The sequence below is a fragment of the Cajanus cajan genome, chromosome 1, assembly GCF_000230855.2.
Source record: "Cajanus cajan strain Asha chromosome 1, NIPB_CcT2T_4, whole genome shotgun sequence".
Classification (NCBI taxonomy): domain Eukaryota; kingdom Viridiplantae; phylum Streptophyta; class Magnoliopsida; order Fabales; family Fabaceae; genus Cajanus; species Cajanus cajan.
The window spans coordinates 20,409,714-20,423,421 of NC_138517.1; the positions used below are offsets into that span (position 1 = coordinate 20,409,714).

The following is a 13,708-nucleotide window of genomic DNA, read 5'->3' on the forward strand; positions in this document are numbered from 1 at the left end:
GACTTTCTTCCACTTCTATGATTCATGACTTGTTTTGCTTTATTTATTTTATTTCTAGCACTAATGTCCTGAAATGATACAAATAGAAATATAGTTGTAAATTTTAATATTTTGAACAAACTTATTTAGAATTTTATAAATTTAACTGAAACATACCTTAAACTTGGGGCTTGAAAAATAATTTACCAAGTATTCCCATTCTTCTTCACTTCCTTCTTCGAGTTTATTCTCCAAAGCTTCCTCATTTGTTTCATATTTTAAAAACTGATCATGGAGTCTTTTCCTATGACTTCTATATAATCGTTTTGCACTACAAATAATAACTTCTCTATTATGTTATGTGATTTCAACATCAAAACTATCCTGCAATTATCAAATTATAGTAAAAATCATTAAATAGTTTATAAAAATATTCTATGAGCATAAAAATTTAAACAATATGAGCCAAAAAAATTACCAAAACTTTTGATACTATTTTATCTATTGTTGAGTTTGGAATTTCCTTCCACTTAGTGACATTGAAAGGAGCATTCTTTTGTACGATAATAGAGATTTCAGTGACAAAATTTGCAGCTCCTGATCCAACCGCTACCATCTTATCTACTGGAATAACAACATGCAATTTACCAGTAGAGCTCTTCTTTTTCTTTTTTGCAACACTTAAACCCATGGTTCTTCCTCTTCCAGTTTTTTTTTTGTATTTATACATTCTATCAGATCTTATATTGAAAAAAAAAACATGGTGAGTATAATATGAAATTTTAAAACACTACATATTTTTATTTATAGATTTTTTTTTAAAAAATAAATATTAACAAAAAAAAAGAAAACTTAAAATAAAAAAAGGAAATCAATTTACGAATACCTTCCTCTTGATTTGCATTTGAAGAATTTTGATCCCTTGAATTTAAATCATTGTTTGACGGTGCCATACCTATAAATACAAGAAATATAAATTATACAATATTAAAGACACTTTATTGTGTAAGAGAAAAAGAGAGAACCACGAGTACTTACCGATTCTTTTCTCTTTCTTGCTCTTGCCTTGTCTAATATTAGAGGAAATTGTTAAGAATTTTCAGTTTAAACAATGAGGTACTTAGAAGAGGGTACTTTCTACGGTGGACATATGAAGCAAATGGTTCACCCGTGGACTATGCAAAAATAATAATATTTTATTTTAATTAAAAAATATAAAAGTAGTTTTTTATTTATAAATTATGAAATGACATATGAATCTTTTTAACATTTGGGTAAATGAGTGCACTGTTTGGTGTAACACTCCGAATTTTCTACTAATAGACTATTAATTATTATTTATTTTTATATTTATGAAGATTATTATTTTAGTTAATTAAAAGGGGCTTTATGGAATATTTTAAAGGTTTGTAATAATTTAAATTATTTATAAAAAAATTAATTCTGGTTTTTTTAGGTTCAGAACGGCCTGTTCCGAAAAGCGGAACGGGCTGTTCCCAAAAAGCAGAACGGGCGTTCCAAAAAGTGGAACGGGCCGTTCTAGGGTAATAAAATAGCCTAAAATTGTTAGTTGGAAACGGGACGTTTCAAGTATGGTCAACGTGGGTTAAAATCATCCCCAGAACGGGGCGTTTTGATTTAAGAACGGGCCGTTTTGGTGTTGAGAACGGGCCGTTCCACTTATGATTAATCTGTGTAAAAAGGAATCCCAGAACGGGTCGTTCTAATTTTAGAACGGGCCATTTTGCTCTTTGAAAATGGGTCGTTCCGATTTTAGAACGGGCCGTTCTGGTGGAAAAATTTGCCAATATTCGAAGGATCCGGAACGGGCCGTTCCGAATTCAGAACAGGCCGTTCTGGGGACCCCAGAATGCCTATAAATAGGAGGCAGGGGGGTGAAAAAAAATATACTGAGTGAGAAGGTAAAATCTTAGAGAGAGAAAGAGGAAGAGAGAGAAAGAGAGAGAGAGAAAGAGAAAGAAAGAGAGGGAAAGAAAGAGGGAATCTAGAGGAGGAGGTCCTGCCCAAGTTTCAACTCCTGCTTATCCAGGTAAGGGGGGAGTGAGAACCTCGCTCGGGGGTGTGCGGATAATTTTGAATAGTTTGATTGTCGGATTGGCCCCCAATCCCTTGCCTGTTGTTCTGTTTTTCTGTTTGCTCTACTTTGTTCCTTGTTACTTTGTTCCTTGTTACTTTGTTCCTTGTTACTTGTTTCCTTGTTACTTTGCTCCTTGTTACTTTGTTCCTTGAAAGTAATAAATGAATATAGAATCAATGCTAAAACTAAATAAGTTTTAATATGAAAAAGAATGTTCTCTATGAATTCTTATGCGGACCTTATGAGGAATATTTATGACATGACCATGTGAAATATGGACAAATGACATGAGACCTAAGAATGGACTATTGAGACAAGTTATGATTATAAGAATATGGAAAATAATGACATGATATACTTGATGAAATTCTGTAATAAGTTAAATGTTGAGTCCATGAAATAATGAAGGTATGACATGCATCATATGAATATATTACTCCAGGTGTGCCGCTGAGGCCGCATACCAACGATGCTAACTAGGTGTACCTTCGGGTCACCCACGACGTAACATGCTAGGTGTACCTTCGGGTCACCCACGAAGTAACATGCTAGGTGTAACTTATGGTCACCCACAACGTAACATGCTAACAAGGTGTACCTTAGGGTCACCAGTGATGTAACTAGGTGTACCTTAGGGTCACCAATGATGAATTGTGAATCTTCCGTATGGTGCCACATGCATGCATTTATGAGTCGAGTCCATGACATCATAAGCATGATAAATGAGTATATATGTGATATTGATTATTTATGTGTATTGTTTACATGTGACTTATATATGTTGTGTGTGTGTGTGCTATCTAGCATTTATTTCTGCACCTGAAACTGAGTGAGATGTTTCTCACTCCCTTGTTGCTTTTGTATGTGTTTAAATTATGTTACAGACGATCAACATCATGAGGATGTGGTTGATGAGGCTTAAGGCTTCAGTTGGGCATGCTCTGATAGGATGTGACATCGGGGCATAACTAGCTTAGTTTAATATGTTATTGTTTTAATAACTTTAGTTTCTCTTCTTTTGTAATTTCTAACGAAGAGATAACGTAGATAAAGTTTATAATCCAATAAAAGACCCAAATGTGCATCTTTGTTATATTTTTATTACATGATTTGGAAGTTATAAATTAATCCCTAACCAAGAGGCACTGCCACCTTTACTGGAGTTAATTTATATTTCCTTTATTATTATTTGTATATATATATGATTTCTTATTTTTCACTAAATTGTATTGAAAATCTTAACTTCTTTTCTTTTATAATTTCTACATTAGAGTGATGATTTATGAGTTATGAATGTGAATCTTCTACCTTGTGATATTTGAGACATTTGTTTTATCATGAAAGATGTTATCAAACTATGGAAAATTTTATTCTCTCAAAAAGAAAGATAAAAAAAATTGTTTACATTTATTGTGTATTAATGTTGGGGATAGAAGGGTGTCACATTTGGCATGCCCACAAACCTCGACCCCAGCTTCAACACCATAGCGACGTTGCCTCTGCCAAAAAAGCAAGTCCCAAAACCACAATCATCACGTTTTTCTCCATAAAAATTATTACTCAGGTTATCGACTATAGATTTGGTAAAATAAGTCCTCAACAATATCAGATTATAGTAGTTTTTTTTTGAAGAACTGTTTCAGATTAACACATTTTTTTGGCAACAATTTACAAATATGAGATGTAGGGGTTTTCTGTTGTAGTTATATTTCCAAAAATTAAACTAGAACAAGACTTCCAATAATGATCACAACCACTGTAATAGCTAAAGCAACCCAAACTCACATGGTGATACACCTCCACATGTATATAAAACCACGATTTTCAAAATAATGAAAGCTCAAAGACACATTGAATCAGTTAATATAATTAATAAAATGGGTTTGACACAATATTTTTTATTTAAGACGGGGATGGTGCTTCGCTTCGTGTAACACCCAAATTTTTATTATTATTATTTTTGTTAATGGCACTTTCGTAATTTTAATAAAGTTATAGGGATATTTTGGGTTTCGGAACGGGCCGTTCCAAAAGTGGAACGGGCCGTTCCAAATGTTGAAAATGTGAGGTTTTTGTAGTCCCAGAACGGGCCTGGAACGGGCCGTTCTGGTATGGAGAACGGGCCGTTCCGGATGGAGAACGAGCCGTTCTGCTGAGATTAAGAACGGGCCGTTCTGGTTTTAGAACGGGCCGTTCTGCTTTTTGGGAACGGGCCGTTCCGATTTTGGAACGGGCCGTTCCAGTTGAGAAATTTGCACAAATTCGAAGGATCCGGAACGGGCCGTTCCGAATTCAATACGGGCCGTTCCGGGTACACCAGTTTGCCTATAAATAGGGCAGGGGGTGAAAATTTTTATACAGAGGAAGAAAGTGAAATTTTAGAGAGAGAAAGAGAAGAGAGAGAGAGAGAGAGAGAGAGAGAGAGAGAGAGAAAGAAAGAGAAAGAAAGAAAGAAAGAAAGAGAGGGAAGAAAGAGATAATCCAGAGGAGGAGGCCCTGCCCAAGTTCCAGCTCCTGCTTATCCAGGTAAGGGGGGAGTGAGAACCTCGCTCAGGGGTGTGGGGATAATTGTTGGATAGTTGTTTGTCGGATTGGCCCCCAATCCCTTGCCGTTGTTCTGTCTGATTTTCTATTTACTCTATTTTGTTCTTTGTTGAAGATGCCGTTGTTCTGTTTGATTTTCTATTTACTTTACTTTGTTCTTTGTTGAAGGTGCCGTTGTTCTGTTTGATTTTCTATTTACTCTACTTTGTTTTTGTTAAAGGTGCCGTTGTTCTGTCCGATTTTCTATTTATTATACTTTGTTCTTTGTTGAAAGTAATAAATGAGTATGAAATTAATGTTAATAATAAATGAGTTTTAATATGAACAAGAATGCTCTCTGTGAATACCTATGCGGACCTTATGAGGAGTATTGATGACATGACCATGTGAAATATGGACAAATGACATGAGACCTAAGAATGGACTATTGAGACAAACTATGATTATGATACTATGACAAATAATGATATGATGTACTAAATGAAATTATGTAATAAGTTAAATGTTGAGTCCATGAGATTATGAATGTATGACATGCATCATATGCATATATTACTCCAGGTGTGCCGCTGAGGCCGCATACCCACGACTAACAAGGTGTACCTTATGGTCACCCACGATGTAACATGCTAACAAGGTGTACCTTATGGTCACCCACGACTAACAAGGTGTACCTTAGGGTCACCCACGATGTAACATGCTAACAAGGTGTACCTTAGGGTCACCAGTGATGTAACCAGGTGTACCTTAGGGTCACCAACGATGAATTGTGAATCTTCCGTATGGCGCCACATGCATGCATTTATGAGTTGAGTCCATGACATCATAAGCATGATAAATGAGTATATATATGTGATATTGACTATTTATGTATTGTTTACATGTGACTTATATATGTTGTGTGTGTGTGTGTGCTATCTAGCAGTTATTTCTGCACCTGAAACTGAGTGAGATGTTTCTCACTCCCTTGTTGTTTTTGTATATGTTTTAAATTGTGTTGCAGATGATCAGCATCATGAGGATGTTGGTGATGAGGCTTAAAGGCTTCAATTGGGCATGCTCTGATAGGATGTGACATCGGGGCATAGTTATTTTTAGTTTAATATGTTATTGTTTTAATAACTTTAGTTTCTCTTCTTTGTAATTTCTAACGAAGAGATAACGTAGATAAAGTTTATAATTCAAGGAAAATGTATGTTAAGAATTGTAATTTGAACGTTCTTGATAAAAGACCAGAATGAATATCCTTGTTATATTTTATTACATGATTTGGAAAATATAAATTGATTCCTAACTAGGAGGCACTGCCACCTTTACTGGAGTTAATTTATATTTCCTTTATTATTATTTGTATATATATGATTTCTTGTTTTACACTAAATTGTATTGAAAATCTTAACTTCTTTTCTTTTATAATTTCTACACTGGAGTTATGATTTATGAGTTACGAATGTGAATCTTCTACCTTGTTATATTTGAAATATTTGTCAACTATGAAAGATTTTATTTACCCAAAAAGAAGAAAAGAAATATTTTATTGTTGTATTTGTTGTATATTAATAATGGGGTAGAGGGTGTCACATTTAGTGGTATCAGAGCAGGTCGATCTAATCGGCCGTGACTTATCGAGATTCTGTTGTGTACTCTGACATTGTTTTGTTTGTTGTATACTTTGGTGATGCTTTGCTTTGATGATGTTTTGCTTTGATAATGATGATGATGATGTTCTCCTTGTGTTGATATTGTAAAGTTTGATATTGTTAAGTTATTTTTTTTATTTTTTTTAATTAGAGGAATGATAGTCATGATAGTGTCAGCTAATACCATTATGACCTTTCTTCTTCATTCTTATGATTGCTTAAGTGTTTGATACTTACGTAAGAAGTGGTGGTTGAGTAATATCGCTTGTGTTGCAAGCATATGTGCGAGTAGTGGTAGATGAAATATGTTGTTAATATTGTGGGAACTATTGAGGCCTTAGATTTGGGTAAGACATTGATTTATTTTAAAGTGTACTAAGAATTTATGATTGGTGAAATTTTTGAAAGCTATAGTTGTAGCAATTGAATCCAAAGATGAGGTATGTTGAGAATTGGAGTTTTGGTATTCTTAAGGAGAGATTGAAGTGTTGATGATTTTTAGAGTTTGATGGTTGCATGAAAATTTTATTTTCTAAGCCTTTTGTACTGAATAGGTGAGTTATTTGGTTTAGATTTGTAGTGGGAAACTTTGATATGAATTTCAGGTGGAAAGGAGTAAGTTTGGAAGGATTGAGGTATTTTTGTGGTTTTAGATGTTGATACACTATTGTTGTCTGGTGTAGGAGATGTTTTGTTGTGACAGTACAAGTGCTATACTGACAAAATTAGAATTTTTGTTAGTCTTCAGGAAAGTGGTAGCCTTGGATGTTATCTTTCTAATGAAATTGGAATCAGGTAAAACGGAGGTCTAGAACTCCAGTATAGCTGCTTTGGTAATTAGAGGTATAGTTGTAAGCACTGAATATATTTGTTGTGATTTTTGAAGTTTTCTTTAGCTAAGAAGATGATTTGTTTTTTTTAAAATCTCATGTCTCACTAAGAGTTGTAGCCTATTCACTTAGTGATAGGTTGATATCACGTGGATGAGTAGAACTCTTTATGTGTTGTTTTCTTTGATAGTTGTTAAAAATAGAAGTTAGTCTGTATAATAATGTTTTCGGGTTAGTAGGCAATGCAAGGATAAGAATTGACATGTTTTGAGGTGTTTTCGTGTAGATTGAGAGGTTGTTTAAGGTTATATGATGCTATGTGGTAAAGGTTGTTCATATACATGCTTATGGATGATATATATGAAGGTTTAAAGTAGGCATTCTAATATGACTTGATGTGCATGTATGTCGATATGTGAATAGAAGACTTTAGGGATCAAATGGTGAATGTTGTATGGTTAGTGATATTGATCTTAGGATGTGATATGATCATATTGTAGTTGAAGGTGAAGATATATCCAAGACGGTTGTATGTTAAGTTTTCTAGTCCCTGTAAATTTCAGTTAAGGTGAACATGAATCTGTCTTAGGTAGAAGTTATGTTTAAGCAGAGAGATATCTAAGCAAGTTAGCGAGAATAAAAGTTTTATGAGGCTTACTATTGGAGATTTATTGAAAGAATTTCTAGGATAGCATTGCCCTTGACTACATTCACTATGAGGGGTATTGTCTTTATGTGAGATAGTATAAGAGTAGTTCTAACTCTTATGGCAAGATTGACTAGTGATAATATTACCTGACTCTAGTAAGTCTTATGTGGGATATAGTGATGACTTTGAAGACAGGTTTGGGTGGATTATTGATGCAAAGGTAGTAACTTATGTTTTTAAGCATCTAGGAAATGGAAAATTCATGAGAGAAATTACCTTGAATTAGAAGTTGTAATAGTTACGCTTGAGATTTTAGAAACATTATTTAGATATTTAGTGATTATAAGGATCTTAAATATCTGTTTGATCCGAAGGAATTGAATATGAGATAGAAGAGATAGTTGGAAATTGTAAGGATTAAGATTTTAATCTTAGTTGTTATCTGGGTAAACCTATAGCAGTCGATGCTTTGAATAGGAAATATCTATATTTATCTTTCTTTATGGTCAAAGAGATATATCTTTTGGCTCAAGTTAGGAATTTAATTTTGATTTGTGAAATTACTCCTAGTAGTAAGGGACTATGTATGACTCGATTAACGAATGGATTATTCAAAAGATATTGAATAAGTATATTAGTCGATTCATTTTGGTGGCTAGGTATGAGATTATAGGACAAGGTAGTGAATAAGAGTTTTCTTGGAGTATAAATAAAGTGGTAAGACTTGAAGACCGAGTATGAGTACATAGTGAACTTACAATTAGGTGCCTAATCATTGGAGAAGATTATACAAGTTAAACTAATATGGTGACAAATGTCCTGAGTAGGATGAACAATTATCTATCATTTTGATGATATAAGGGTCGAGTTTGATTGAGTAGATTAGAAACTTAAGCATGATGTGTGAGCTCACCCTTAGGAACATTGAATTGAATATGTTGAAAGGATTAATAATGAGACTCAGGAGTTAGATTCTTTCTTAGTGACCCAAGTGAAAAAGATTGGTAGGAATATAAATAACCTTTTTACAAGTGGAAGTTGATGGTGTTTCGGGATACAAGGATATAATCTATATGCCTAGTAAACCCAAAATTAAGGAAGATGATCTTAGAGAAAGGACATAAGAATATTTTTAGCATTTATTTAAGAGTTACTGAAATGTATCAGAGTGGAGCAGCGGAAACATGATGGTCTAAAGAGAAGTAGAGAAGTTGAATCAAGGTGTAGAAAGTAAGTTCAAATTTGGAGTGGATGGAGTGTTGAGATTTAAGGATGGGTTGTATATTCCAAATGTGCCAGAACTTAAGAGAGCAATCTTGGAAGAAGGTCATAAGAGCAGTCTTAGTATTCATCTAGGAGTTACTAAGATGTATCAATATCTTAAGAAGATGTTTTGGTGGCCTAAGATGACGGAGGAAGTGGAGGAATTTGTGTATGCTTGCTTAGTATGTTAGAAAGCTAAGGTAGAACACCAAAAACTTTCAGATTTAATACAACCTTTAGACGTTCTAATTTGAAAATAAGATTCTATATCTATGGATTTAGTTGTAGTTATGTATGATATTCTTAAGAAATTTGATCTTATTTGGATTAATGGATAGGCTTACCAGGTCTGCTCATCTTGAACTTATTAACATTAGACATTTCTTGGAGAGATTGATAGAGTTGTACATCAATAAGGAAATTTTGAAGAAAGTGCTACATGGGAATTAGAAAGCAAGACGCGAGAAACTTATCCATTTCTGTTTTCAGGTAAATTTCGGGGACGAAATTTCTAAAAGGAGGGGAGAATTGTAACACCCAAATTTTTATTATTATTATTTTTGTTAATGGCATTTTCGTAATTTTAATAAAGTTATAGGGATATTTTGGGTTTCGGAACGGGCCGTTCCAAAAGTGGAACGGGCCGTTCCAAATGTTGAAAATGTGAAGTTTTTGTAGTCCCAGAACGGGCCTGGAACGGGCCGTTCTGGTATGGAGAACGGGCCGTTCCGGATGGAGAACGAGCCGTTCTGCTGAGATTAAGAACGGGCCGTTCTGGTTTTAGAACGGGCCGTTCTGCTTTTTGGGAACGGGCCGTTCCGATTTTGGAACGGGCCGTTCCAGTTGAGAAATTTGCACAAATTCGAAGGATCCGGAACGGGCCGTTCCGAATTCAATACGGGCCGTTCCGGGTACACCAGTTTTCCTATAAATAGGGCAGGGGGGGTGAAAATTTTTATACAGAGGAAGAAAGTGAAATTTTAGAGAGAGAAAGAGAAGAGAGAGAGAGAGAGAGAGAGAGAGAGAGAGAAAGAAAGAGAAAGAAAGAAAGAAAGAAAGAGAGGGAAGAAAGAGATAATCCAGAGGAGGAGGCCCTGCCCAAGTTCCAGCTCCTGCTTATCCAGGTAAGGGGGGGAGTGAGAACCTCGCTCAGGGGTGTGGGGATAATTGTTGGATAGTTGTTTGTCGGATTGGCCCCCAATCCCTTGTCGTTGTTCTGTCTGATTTTCTATTTACTCTATTTTGTTCTTTGTTGAAGATGCCGTTGTTCTGTTTGATTTTCTATTTACTTTACTTTGTTCTTTGTTGAAGGTGCCGTTGTTCTGTTTGATTTTCTATTTACTCTACTTTGTTTTTGTTAAAGGTGCCGTTGTTCTGTCCGATTTTCTATTTATTATACTTTGTTCTTTGTTGAAAGTAATAAATGAGTATGAAATTAATGTTAATAATAAATGAGTTTTAATATGAACAAGAATGCTCTCTGTGAATACCTATGCGGACCTTATGAGGAGTATTGATGACATGACCATGTGAAATATGGACAAATGACATGAGACCTAAGAATGGACTATTGAGACAAACTATGATTATGATACTATAACAAATAATGATATGATGTACTAAATGAAATTATGTAATAAGTTAAATGTTGAGTCCATGAGATTATGAATGTATGACATGCATCATATGCATATATTACTCCAGGTGTGCCGCTGAGGCCGCATACCCACGACTAACAAGGTGTACCTTATGGTCACCCACGATGTAACATGCTAACAAGGTGTACCTTATGGTCACCCACGACTAACAAGGTGTACCTTAGGGTCACCCACGATGTAACATGCTAACAAGGTGTACCTTAGGGTCACCAGTGATGTAACCAGGTGTACCTTAGGGTCACCAACGATGAATTGTGAATCTTCCGTATGGCGCCACATGCATGCATTTATGAGTTGAGTCCATGACATCATAAGCATGATAAATGAGTATATATATGTGATATTGACTATTTATGTATTGTTTACATGTGACTTATATATGTTGTGTGTGTGTGTGCTATCTAGCAGTTATTTCTGCACCTGAAACTGAGTGAGATGTTTCTCACTCCCTTGTTGTTTTTGTATATGTTTTAAATTGTGTTGCAGATGATCAGCATCATGAGGATGTTGGTGATGAGGCTTAAAGGCTTCAATTGGGCATGCTCTGATAGGATGTGACATCGGGGCATAGTTATTTTTAGTTTAATATGTTATTGTTTTAATAACTTTAGTTTCTCTTCTTTGTAATTTCTAACGAAGAGATAACGTAGATAAAGTTTATAATTCAAGAAAAATGTATGTTAAGAATTGTAATTTGAACGTTCTTGATAAAAGACCAGAATGAATATCCTTGTTATATTTTATTACATGATTTGGAAAATATAAATTGATTCCTAACTAGGAGGCACTGCCACCTTTACTGGAGTTAATTTATATTTCCTTTATTATTATTTGTATATATATGATTTCTTGTTTTACACTAAATTGTATTGAAAATCTTAACTTCTTTTCTTTTATAATTTCTACACTGGAGTTATGATTTATGAGTTACGAATGTGAATCTTCTACCTTGTTATATTTGAAATATTTGTCAACTATGAAAGATTTTATTTACCCAAAAAGAAGAAAAGAAATATTTTATTGTTGTATTTGTTGTATATTAATAATGGGGTAGAGGGTGTCACACTTCGACTTGCAGCTTTCATGTTTTAGGAAAAAATAGAGAATTCTCAAATGCAACAAAAAATAATATAAAATTTCACTTTTACAACTAATATCAATATGCACCTTTCCATTTTTTTTATACGTATATCTGACAGTATAAATCTTTTCTCAAAATATTTTAATGAGTGGTTCATCCATGAACCATTTACTTCATATGTCCATCGTTGAACGTACCTTAGAAAAGATAAGAAGAAAGAAATGATACTTTACCAATTATATTCTTCAATGCACCCAAAGAAAGTAATTAAGCAACTGCAACCCCGTACGTTGTGTCAAAGGAGGTCCAAATAATTTTTTACTGCAATTCCCTTTACCTATTTTCAGCTTTTTCTAAGTTTGTTGTGTCAGAGGAGGTTTCAGAGTAATAGATAACTAGCATGAGTTAGTTATCTATTCCAGAGTAATAGATAACTAGCATGTTAACCCAAGCGTGTGGTTCAGCGGTAGGGGTTGATCCACGCTTAAGCAAGGTTAGGGGAATCCTGTCTTGTGTATGCAGCCGCGTTAAATCTTGGGGTCAGCTATCCCACCCTTTGAGGTGCCTCCAACGTAGCGAGGAGATTAGTCATTGCTGTCGGCGGTGGATACTCCAGGGACGAACCAAAAAAAAAGATAACTAGCATGAGTAATGGAGATTTTTAAGGAATGAGGCAACAGTTTCTTTATAAACAAATCAAATTTTACCGCTAAAACTTAATTAGCGCCAACATAAATTTTTTATAAATAAATTAATATTTAAAATTTTTTTATCATAAATTAAATTAGAATTGAAACGGTTTTTAATTTTCGAAAACGTTAGCCGCACGAAAAACTTTCCGTGAATATAGCAATTGGATTAAACTGCTTCAAATATATTACGTTAGGCATATTATTATAAACTAGTATATATGTTGAAAGAGAATAGAACTGGTATTGTGATAATTATTTATTATAATAACAGGGCCCGATTACAGTGCCTACAGCAGAACAGTATTTTTTGTAACCTTTATTAAATATATTATAATAATCTAATGAAACATGAGATAAAAATATACTTATAATAAATAATAATAATAATTTATTTATAAATAAACATAAATTGTTTAAGTTAAAGTGCATTAATAATTATAATTTAATTAATAAAAATGTATAATTATTAGTTATTTTGGAATGAATATGTTAAATTATCGTTCAACATGAAAAATCATAAAATGATTTTTTAACTTTAGCTATAAAAAGAATCAAACGATTTTTACTTGTTATAGATAAATTTTTTCAGTTTTTTTTTATCTAATATATACTATGCATTTGGTATACACGTTAAAGGACATTAAATATACACATTTTAAATATTTTAAAATACTAAAATATATTAAAATTTAAATATAAGAAATATGTTATTTTTATAATCTAAATATATATTTTTTTATTTACTTGATTTATATACGTGATATATATTAACAAAGTTAAATTATATTTTTTTATTATCTTTTTTTAATATCAAAATTATAATTTGTAATCTCTCAATTTTTAAATATATAATTTCAGTTCTATTTTATATTTTATTTTCAATGAAAATAAAAATTTATGATGAAAATATATTTAATTTGCTTTTAGAAAATGCTTTTTCTGAAAATATTTTCAAAATAAAGCTTAAAACTAAAATGAAAAAACTATTATTTAAAAAAAATGAAAATTATGATAAAAAGCAACGTTCGAATATTATGAATTACGATGAAAATAAATTTTGATTTTTACTTAAAATTGTTTTGAATTATCATTTTACATTAGTTTTTTTAATTGATTTTTAGAATAATACAAATTTACAAAGCCATAAATTAATTTATTTAAATTAAAGTAAAAACTATGAGTGCTAAGCATCACTATAGAACTAAAACATCCCAACAACATTGACATCCTAAACCTTACCAATCATTTGCAGTATATCCAAAATAAAATTAAAA

General features: G+C 33.0%; 1 long non-coding RNA gene across 1 annotated transcript; it reads left to right on the top strand.

The window, feature by feature from the left end:
* Positions 1-2,309: 2,309 nt before the first annotated feature.
* LOC145958871 (uncharacterized) lies at positions 2,310-5,879 on the top strand. Its single transcript, XR_014434414.1, has 2 exons — positions 2,310-4,603; positions 5,625-5,879. It is a non-coding gene; the product is annotated as an uncharacterized LOC145958871 (long non-coding RNA).
* The last annotated feature ends 7,829 nt before the right edge of the window (positions 5,880-13,708 follow it).